The following is a 10,077-nucleotide window of genomic DNA, read 5'->3' as shown; positions in this document are numbered from 1 at the left end:
AGATAGATAGATAGATATAGACTGTGCAAAAATTGATGTCTGAAAGAAAGTGTTGATATTAGCTCAGTTTTCTTAATGAGTTAAGAATTTAAGATAAGATTAATTTTGAGATAGTACAAATTAAGAATCTCTTAAAAGTTACAGTTTATGTATATCTGTGTTATTTGTGTTTTTTTGTTTTTTGTTTTTTGAGAGAGACAGAGAGAGGAATGGGGTGAAAAATATGCAAAGACAACATTTTGTTTAAAAAAAAAAAACTGAAAGAGGTTGATTCACTTGAATCAAAGGTCATCCATCATATCCTGTGCAGACTGACAACACCTCTGCCCTCCGCCCCGCCAGTCACTGTAACACCATGGGATATCCTGCCCTGGCCCAGACAGTATTTGTTAAACATGTCAGGGTGACAGAGCAGCAGTGGGTCAGGAGCACCGCAGATGAAGACAAGAGTGAGTCTGAGCGAGGATGTAGGAACGTGTAAACTGACACATGACACAATACACAGCGAGGACGATGCAGAATGTAAGTGATAGCCTTCCTGCTACATCCTATTCTGTTTCACTGGCAGTAGAAATAATATGTTATATGGGAATAATGGAAAGGCTGTCACTTGTGTTTAGCATTGCCATTATTTCACTTTGTATGTATAATCACCCTAAATCAGTTCAATAAAAAAATTCTGCACTTTCACTTTTATTCCTGTTTTCCATATTATTATTATTGATTTAGCTGTGTTATCAGAAATTTATTAAGCTTAGTCCTTGATAAAGATTTTTTCTGATTGACAGAGACTTTGGACAAGTCTCATAGAGACTTGTCTTTACTTGTCTTACTTCACGCATGTGAATGACTCATTTAAACATATGCAGAGTTGAGTGAGCGAGTGTGAAACAAACCAGACAGTGTAATGAAACTTAATGTGTATGTCTGTGCTTGACCCTCACTAGAGCCTCACTGTGTGTCCGTCTTATTAGCGGACAGGGGAACACCAATTTTGGCCTCTACCCTTGCTTCAGAATTTTGGTTGAATTTTAAAGGATAATTGCAGTTACTTTCAAGCTGAGCCTTATTTTTATAGTTCATAACGACTGACTGTGCTGAACATTTCATTACTAATGTCACTGTAGAGCTTTCATACCTTCAGTTGGCTGCCAACACACACACACACACACACACACACACACAGGTGGAGCCATGGACCCCTAGCTGAATCCAAAAAGCAATTAAAATTTGTCCTTTCAACACAGTAACACTCGCACTATTCTATAACCTTCCCACATTCAGTGTCCAACCATCCATTGCCTGAAACCAGTGTAGGCTACGCTGCAGTGTTAAATATGTTATTGTAACTAGAATGAGCTCGCTGGCAAGCAGACCGCTGATGCTGCATTCATCAGACGTATAAATATGAACTGCTGAATTTGAAAAACCATTCATGTTAACTTCTCAGCAGGAATTGTGAGTGGGTGTGAATTTAGGTGGACTAAGATATCTCCCACCTGCCATCACAAGTTGTGGAGGTGTGTCAGTACAAGCAGTCAACAAGCTGTGGCAACAAAGTCCCATTCTTCAGCTTCTTCCAATATGGCTTGAATGTGGAGAAAGACCAGCAGCAAGTAAGCAAAGTAAACAAGCATAGCAAAGACATAATAATTTCTTTTTTTGGATGAAACTGTTTCTAATTCTCTCTCTCTCTCTCTCTCTCTCTCTCTCTCTCTCTCTCTCTCTCTCTCTCTCACTGCGTGTGTGTGTGTCAGAGAGATTCAGGTTTTTTTATTTTGCCACCATGTGTAAGTTTTTCATTTCGAAAGCTCACTTTCCAATGACACAATGTTGCATGCATAAGGAATAATCCAATCAGCTATCTACTGTGTGTGTGTGTGTGTGTGTGTGTGTGTGTGTGTGTGTGTGTGCGTGTGCGTGTGTGTGTGTTTATTGGACAGCAGTGCCCCAGGCATCCTGCTAGTATGCTGGTAACCTCTAAAACTGATGTGCTTTTTGACACAATCAATTGCAAGAATGGTAAAAACTGGGAAAAATAAACTCTAAGTTGAAAATAATTTGAGCTGGTAATACATTTGCTTTCAAATGGAACTGACTTTGAGATCAGGCTCAAGAAAACGCATGCTGAACCTGAAAAAGGATACTTTTGCGGCAGGACACTGCAGCTCTCCTGACTTACATCCAGTCTGGTCTTTTCTGTGTTTTAAGATGTGATCGTGGGACCACAGGAGAATTTCAGCAAGACTCACCCTCTGCTATGATATTTGTTTGTGGTTTGTGTTTGTGTATGAAAAGGAAAGTATTCACTGTCCCATTTATATGAATAGATTTTTGGCACATTGTGTGAGTCAGCATGGGATAGTGCATTATTTGTTAGAAAGCATACAGTGGAAGCTGGGCCCTGTGATTGGCTAAGAGGTTGATATTGGTGATATTGCCTCATCTGTTCTATTATTAGTACAAATCAAAATATGGTGCAACATCTTAATGGTTACTTTGGATTTTTGCAAATATGTAGTGCATTATGTAAAACAGTTTAACTAAAAAAAAAAGAAAAAAGCATTTGTTTGTCCTGGATTTGTCCTGGATTATGGAGACAGGAGACCTTCATGGGTTGAGCCTATTTTCTTAGCTTTTACAAAAGTTAGGGAGAATGGCTCCCATCCTCTCTAAATGTTGATTAGTGCCTGTCTCCAGTTCACCAAAAAAATTTACTTCCCTTGAAAGTCTGGATATTTCTGATATTGCTAGATAAAACTTTTCACAGCAAAGTTTACTTCATTTTTTATGAAATGTTTTTGAAATTCCACAGTGTGGTACAAAGCGCTTTGAAAGCGTTTCATATACTTGAGGGTTGTGAACCTTATTGTAAATTACTGTTTATGCTTTATATGCAAGGATGTTATGTAAAAAAAAAAAAAAAGAAAGAAAGAAAAAAAAAGAAAAGAAAAAACAGGTTGTGTTTAGGAGTTTGAAGATGAAAGCAGCAGTCTGCTCGGCTCCAGCTGACGGCTGGTCCACTGTGCTCCATGTCGGCCCTGCCTTATCTGTCCCCATGACGGATTAGCAAGAGTCAAAGGTCACACCACCTTTATGCTTGCAGAGGAAACGTCCTTTCCTAATGACATCTTAGAAGCACAATGAGAACGTCTTTCCCAATTACCAACACATCAGGTGGGACCACAAGGTGATGGGCTAGATTCTGAGCTGGGCTGAATCACTGGGATGCATGCTAATGAGGATATGATGCACTTTGATGAATTAGTTCCTGTTGCACTGTAATGTGTGTGGTGTGTAGAATATGTGATTGTAGTGGCTGGATTAGTAATCTAATCTAATTAATGCCAGAAGTGCAAATAATTATTTAACAACAATAATAACAAGAACAACAAGAACAAGAACAACAAGAACAACAACAACAACAACAACAACAACAACAACAACAACAACAATAATATAAAGGAAGCAATACACACTTTGATTTTCAGTTTTTGTATTTCTGTACATTTGATTTATTTTTAAAAATTGACACAATATTTTTTTTTTTTTTTTTTTTTTTAGTTTTTAAGTTAAGTTGCCCTTTGTGATCAACGTGGTAAAGTGAAGATTAGGATATTGTAACCTAGTCCTACAAATGAACAGAGGCAGAGTGCAGTTAGAGGGTGAAGCCTGTGCCAGACAGAGCAGTCACAGTGCAAGAGAGATTTAGGTATGATGTATCCCTTTGTCAATTAATGGTTGATTAATACTGTAGCATTAATTTAACTGAAAATGCACTAACTGAAAAGGTGCATTTTGATTCATGGTATTTAATAACATTACAGGACACATTACAGTCAGCATCAGCTGATCTGTCCAGCACCCATGAGGAAAAAAAAAATCACATCTTATGTCTATCGTATATGATACAATAGGAAGCCATGCAGACAACATCTCACACATGTACACTGTACAAAGACCAGAAAGCTGATGAGCTAAAGAGATCTTCCTCTGGACAAGCCCTAAGCTTGTTTGAGCTCACCGCTTAGTCTGACTAGCTGCATCTGCTTAGTGCAAGAGCATTTGCAGCGGAGACAAAGCCAACAAAACTCCTCTTTGCTTTTACTGTCTTAAATGAATTCCTCTAATACCTGTTGGTGTGTGAAATTGTTCCTCTTTTTGACAAACTCCAAACACAAAATCACACAACAATAAAGTTTAATTGACAATAACTAAATTACCAAATTACATAATGCTTGAATAATCAACTAATCTGACAACAACAGCACCAATAATAAATATTACAAATCCTGTAAAATGTCACTTCATGAGTTGGTTAATTCATTAAATCATGACTAAATGTAGAGTCTGGGGAGTGTGCAGCATGCAAAGATGACTGGCATGTTGTCAGCAAAGCAAGAAAATGCTGAAGAGAAGATCCAGATCCGAGACCTGAAGTCCAGGTGTCAGGGGTCCATATCCTGAAAAGGAATCCTTGTTCCCAGATGAAAGAGAGGAAAGCATCAAACTAAAAAAAAAAAAAAAAAAAAGTGATGAATTGCATTCACACGATCACCTCCAATAAAGTAATCAAGTAATCAGCCTCTAATCCCCAGTTCTACCCAATAAATGTTAAAGTTGTCCATCGCAGATACACAGACAAACACAAACCTATCTGATCTTCCAGAGTGCTGCAACTAAAACCCCTTAAACCGATGCGTAATGAGTCAGCAAACATTTTCATTACAAATTTGGAACACTTCCCCCCCTAAATAAGAGAGCCAAACTTCCTCCTATAAATGCCATGTGCAGGTATCCCTTACCTCTGTGGCATGCTAAGCACAGGATGGAGACCTGTATGCCAATACCTCCACAGTGTAAGGGCCTGATTGTGTGTGGGGTTGCCTGGTCACACTTAATGCTGTACTGAGATACCTGAGCATGGTTATGGCTATTGTACATCGGCCAACTCCTCTCCATGGCTCTCCTGTCCTCTGAAAACCAGTCAAGGGAAGAGGGGAGGCTCATTTCCACCTCCTTCCACTAAAATCAATGCATCTCTTGGGCACCGGAGGGTCAGGGCTGTCAAATGGTACTAAAGAGACACCATTAGGTCTTCAAAAGGCCACAGGTTACAACTTGATGTACTCGTCTGAGACAGCACTCAAGACAAGTGTGCCTCTGTGCTAAAAGGTAAGTAGGAGGCACAGATACATGGTGGGGCAGAGAAGACACATTTTTGAGTAAATGATAACAATGAGGTAGAATCTCTTCTCTCCTCTCAGCAAAATCAGATGCATAGTTTATGCCTGCTACCAAAATGGCTGATGAAAGAGAATACCGCCATTGAAATATGAGTCTTCCAGCGATGAGTGTCTCCTACAGTATGTTCATAAGTGACACTCTCTTATTCCAATGAAGTCTTGAAAATAAATTTATTATTTTAGTTGTTTATTTATTTTATTTCAGATGCTTACATGGAAATTTCAATAGCCCTTACTTCCTGTGAACAAAGCTAAAGCTTTCCCAGACATGACTAGATAGATTATGCTCCCTAGCTACTGTGCTGAGCGGGGTTATGATGAGACGATGGAATGAGTCAGGGAACTAGCAGTTTCTCACACATATTCAGTAACAGGCATGCAGCCAATAAAACAGCTGGCTATCATTATGGCACAGCAGCTGGGGTGGACATGGGCACAGCGTGGGCCGACGCTGACTGGACACAGACAGGCATCAGTCCTGTAGATGTAAGATATACCACATTGGGGCAACAGCTTTTTAACAATCTACAAATCATTCCGAGTGGCATGCTAACAAACAGATAGGAACAGGCTAAGGACTTGGCTTTTACAGTGAACAAACAAACCACAACAGAGTGTGAATTACATAAAGGTGGACAAAATTTTACTGCCAACTTATTACATCACGACCTAGGCTCTGATTTTTCCTGGACAGATAAACCTTTGAATGCTTTGGACAACAACACTTAGAACAGCAAATGAAAAAGCTTTTATAATCTGGGTATAGGTTCAGGTTCAATCACTATTGTGTTACAGAGGCTAGTCTTCTCTCTCTCTCTCAGATAAACTAATAGACATCTTGTTTAGTCTGCTTCAACACGCTCATAACTAAATGAGTGAACATTAAAACTGAGTGAGTAAGAGGGCAGTCAGCCTTCCTTTCATCTGTTTTCCTTCTAGATAACTATCATCACCTCAGATGGGACCGCCCCAGCTAACACCACTACCTGAACGAAAAAGCAGCAGTTTATACCTTTCACTGGAACAGTAAAAAAACATTCACCAAACGACAGACACACTAACAGAATCTGGGGAAAGTGACAAAATAGAACTTGATAGTGCAAGAGGAAGTGGAAGGTACTCTGATCTGGTCTGAAGAAATGCCAGCACACCCTGTGCTGGAAGGAGACTGGAAAGAATGGAGAGCAGCTTTTGAAAAAGACTTTGAAAGGCTTAAACTATTCAAAGTATTTTTCCTTTATATACAGTGTCTATAAGGTAACTTCTGTTTTTCATCTATTTCAACTTTGCACTTGCTAGGCACATCTGCAAAAGGGCTAAGAAAGGACACTGAGAACATCAAAAGTTTTCTACTAAAAAGAAAAAAAGAACCCATAATAGCTGAACTGAAATTCAATACTCTGTGCCCACCATGACGATGCATTATTGTGATATCGCAAATTTGTTTGCCAATGACAGGTCCAGAAAGCATTCCCCTCCACCCACTGCAGTACAAATCACTGGTAATTGGCCTATTACTCTGTCGCCATGCGTCCTTCAGTAGCTGTGGCTGCTGGGCCCCCAGGAGGAGCCAGCGGAGGGATCCGTCTCACCTTGTCCAACTGGCTCAGGTATGTCTACCCTGAAGGGATTGCAACCCGCATCTCTTAATGGGATGTCCTGCAGAGAGAGCTGTCAATCACCAGACCCCCGTTTGTCAAGTCTTTTCTATTCAGCTTTAGAGCTGTACCAATACTCCTGCTGAGAGCATTTAAAAAACACTTTCCCTTGCTCTCTCTGCTTCTCCAAGACAATCCCACTCCTCTTTCACGTCTTTGTTGGAGATGTCAGTCAAGGCAGACTGTTCCATATACCAGTAATTACAATTTCAAACCTCTTGCGACCTCCACCATTCATTGGGTCACCTGTCACTTGAACTTAAGCTTGTTGTTATGACATTCCCCCCTCACTTGTTTCACCAAGGACATCTATTGTCAATTTGTCAGCCTGAGAATGACTTTGGGCTGAACGGTCTAGGGCACATACACTTTCAGTCACACAGGACTCTAAATATGAAGATAGAGGCTGACTACATCACTGTGCACCTATGATTGTGCATTTCACCTTGCAGAAAACATGGTTGCAAGAATCTTTTGGGAAATTATTTAAAATATTTATTTTTTAGGTAATTTTATTGGTAATTAATTTGACCTTGCATTTTTAGAGCCTATGTGGCACACGTATGGCAATGCCCTGATCTCTTGGCGCTGTGCAAATTGTTACACCTCTGCATAGCCTGAGCTTCTGTCCTATCTATATAAATACCAAGAGATGGTCATAGCACCATGACATATCTGTCCTTATTGAAAGTATCAGCTTCCTAACACGAAGCACCTTTTGTTATGACACTTTATCACAGAAATGCATTTGTTTTTCTTGATTTATGAATGCTTTCTTTTTTTCATAGGGCTTTTTCACCCTCAGTATTGGTATACAAGTTAAATCCCTTTCATACTTTTGTTTTCAGCTGACTTGCGCACCCTAACAGCCTCTTTTATATGACTGTCATCATCATCACCATCATAAAAAAAAACAAACCAAAAAAACCCCAAAGAAACAGTGTGTCCTTACACCCTGGAATAACCGTGGTTGGTTGGCTGGTCCCAGTGCAATGGAAACACGGGTTACAGGGATACCATGCCTTTAAGTTTTGGAGTCTGGCTTTTGTTTTGACCAGCCAAATAGGTAGCTGCTCTTCACAACAGATGAGTGTTTTATCACAAAAGAAGTCTGTCAGTGGGCTTGGTGCCAGACTTTGCAACCTCCGCTTGTAAATTCACATTGATATGAATTTTAAATAACTTCTCTCTTGCAAACACATTCAGTTGAAGCAGACAGTTGCTTTATTTATTGCAGCAGGCCTGCAGAACAAAGATGAACAATGGCCATATCCCTCTGATGTCTAACAGTGTCAGCGTGAATGGGCAGGCATGGCAGCCATGATCAGTTACACACAGGGCACCACCAGCAGTCTCTGCCCCTGCCAGCACCCAGTGAAAAGTGGCCTCAATTAAAAGCCCTTCATAAATATTAAACACTATCTATCAACAAGTTATTCATATAAATGATGTATCCGCTTGTAAGCGTAGAGTATCAACATCTAAATGTCCTCTGTAAATACAGCTCAGTCATGGAATCCTTGCTCTGCTGTAATTCCAGAGCTGGCTAGTTTTAAATGGGCACGGGGCCAGTGCAGCACTTCGCCATGCTAGCTAACACACAGGCGGCAGTACTAATGTTTGGCTCATGGTAACGTGGTAAGTGATCAGTTTCGTCAGAGCAGGGAGAGTCCTGGACAGAGCTGGTTCATCTGTCACCAGAGTGAAGGAGGGCTGCTGAAAGACACAGAACGTTTGGAGGGAAAACAAGACTTGTGAATTTATTCATAGTTACAATGAAGTGTTTGATATTGCACAACTGTATCTGGTAAAGATCCATTCTACTATTATGTAATGACAACGCATATCTAATTGCACTATAAATACATATACCAATTATTCAGCAATTACATAACAACCAGAGAAGGGCAGATGTGCGATTCAGCATTAAAGACTTTTGACAGTTCAATAACAGGGTCCAAGAAAAGCTATTTTTAATGAGATTTAAGCAGGCTTCATTCCAAAGGAAAAACAAAAAAACAAAAATAAAACCTGTATATTTATTGTGTATGAAACATATTTTGTCCTTTCCCAGAGGTTATTGGTCTCAGAGAGAATACTGCAGCATTGTAACATGAATAATAGCACATGTTGCTATATTATTCATCAGCTGTGGGCTAAAGTTGGTGGCTAGAAGTCACGGTGACAGACGCTTTCTGGTCGGATGCCAAATGCAGGCAAGTGAGAAGTCTCGGAAGTATTTGCAGCAGGGTGTAAGGGAGCCCTGCAGGTCATGTTAGCCTGTTCAGATAACCAATGCTAAACACTGGGGCTAACCAGGGAACCTCCACTATCAGCAACCACGGGCCCCCCAGAATTAACCCTTGCGATGCAGCAGCTCAATGATAACATTACAGTGTTTGTGTGTGTGTGTGTGTTTGTGTGTGTGTGAGAGAGAGACAGCTAGAGAGAGAGAAGGAAAGAGATACCACAATAGAAAACAGAATGAGACAACACAATTAAAACGAACAAAGGCAGAAGAAAGGTGGGTGAGAGGTGAGAGCAGTGTCTATTTTGAAAAAAAAAAAAAAAAAATCACAAATGGCCCAATGGTGAAGTTTTATGCTGAAATTTAACATTAACTGCAGTGGGCTGTGAGGTTCTAGTAGTCAGTATCTGGACAGACAAGAAGCGAAGCAGTCCAAATCTGCTTTTAGTTTCCTTAACATGTACCACATGTGCTGTATGTTTGTGAATGATTCTGACAAGTCTACATTGTTTAGTCTGCATGGTTCCGTTTACATGAAAATGTGACAAATTCAACCTTACTGCTGTCTTTAGATTAACAGATAGGCTCTAGGAATAACACATTAATGCAACGTGCAAGAAATTAAGGTATCATAGAAAATAAATACGCAGTGTTTCTGAAATCATCATCATATTCTGTTCAGTTTAAGAACAAGGGGTAGCACGAAGGTGAATGCTGCACGATCAAAGGTCTTTCAGGTACCGATGTGTACCTTTGTTTTGCATAAGAAGGTGAAAACAAACGGTTATGCTTACGGTTTATATACGTGCAATACCTGCAGCTTTGTTCTGAATCAAACTTCATTCAAATGTTCATTTCGAAGTTGACGTCACCCATTGTTCTGTGAGTTTAAAATAAATAAATAAATAAATGAATGAATTAAACA

Source organism: Myripristis murdjan, chromosome 3, assembly GCF_902150065.1.
Source record: "Myripristis murdjan chromosome 3, fMyrMur1.1, whole genome shotgun sequence".
NCBI lineage: Eukaryota > Metazoa > Chordata > Actinopteri > Holocentriformes > Holocentridae > Myripristis > Myripristis murdjan.
Note: the sequence above shows the minus strand (reverse complement) of the source record.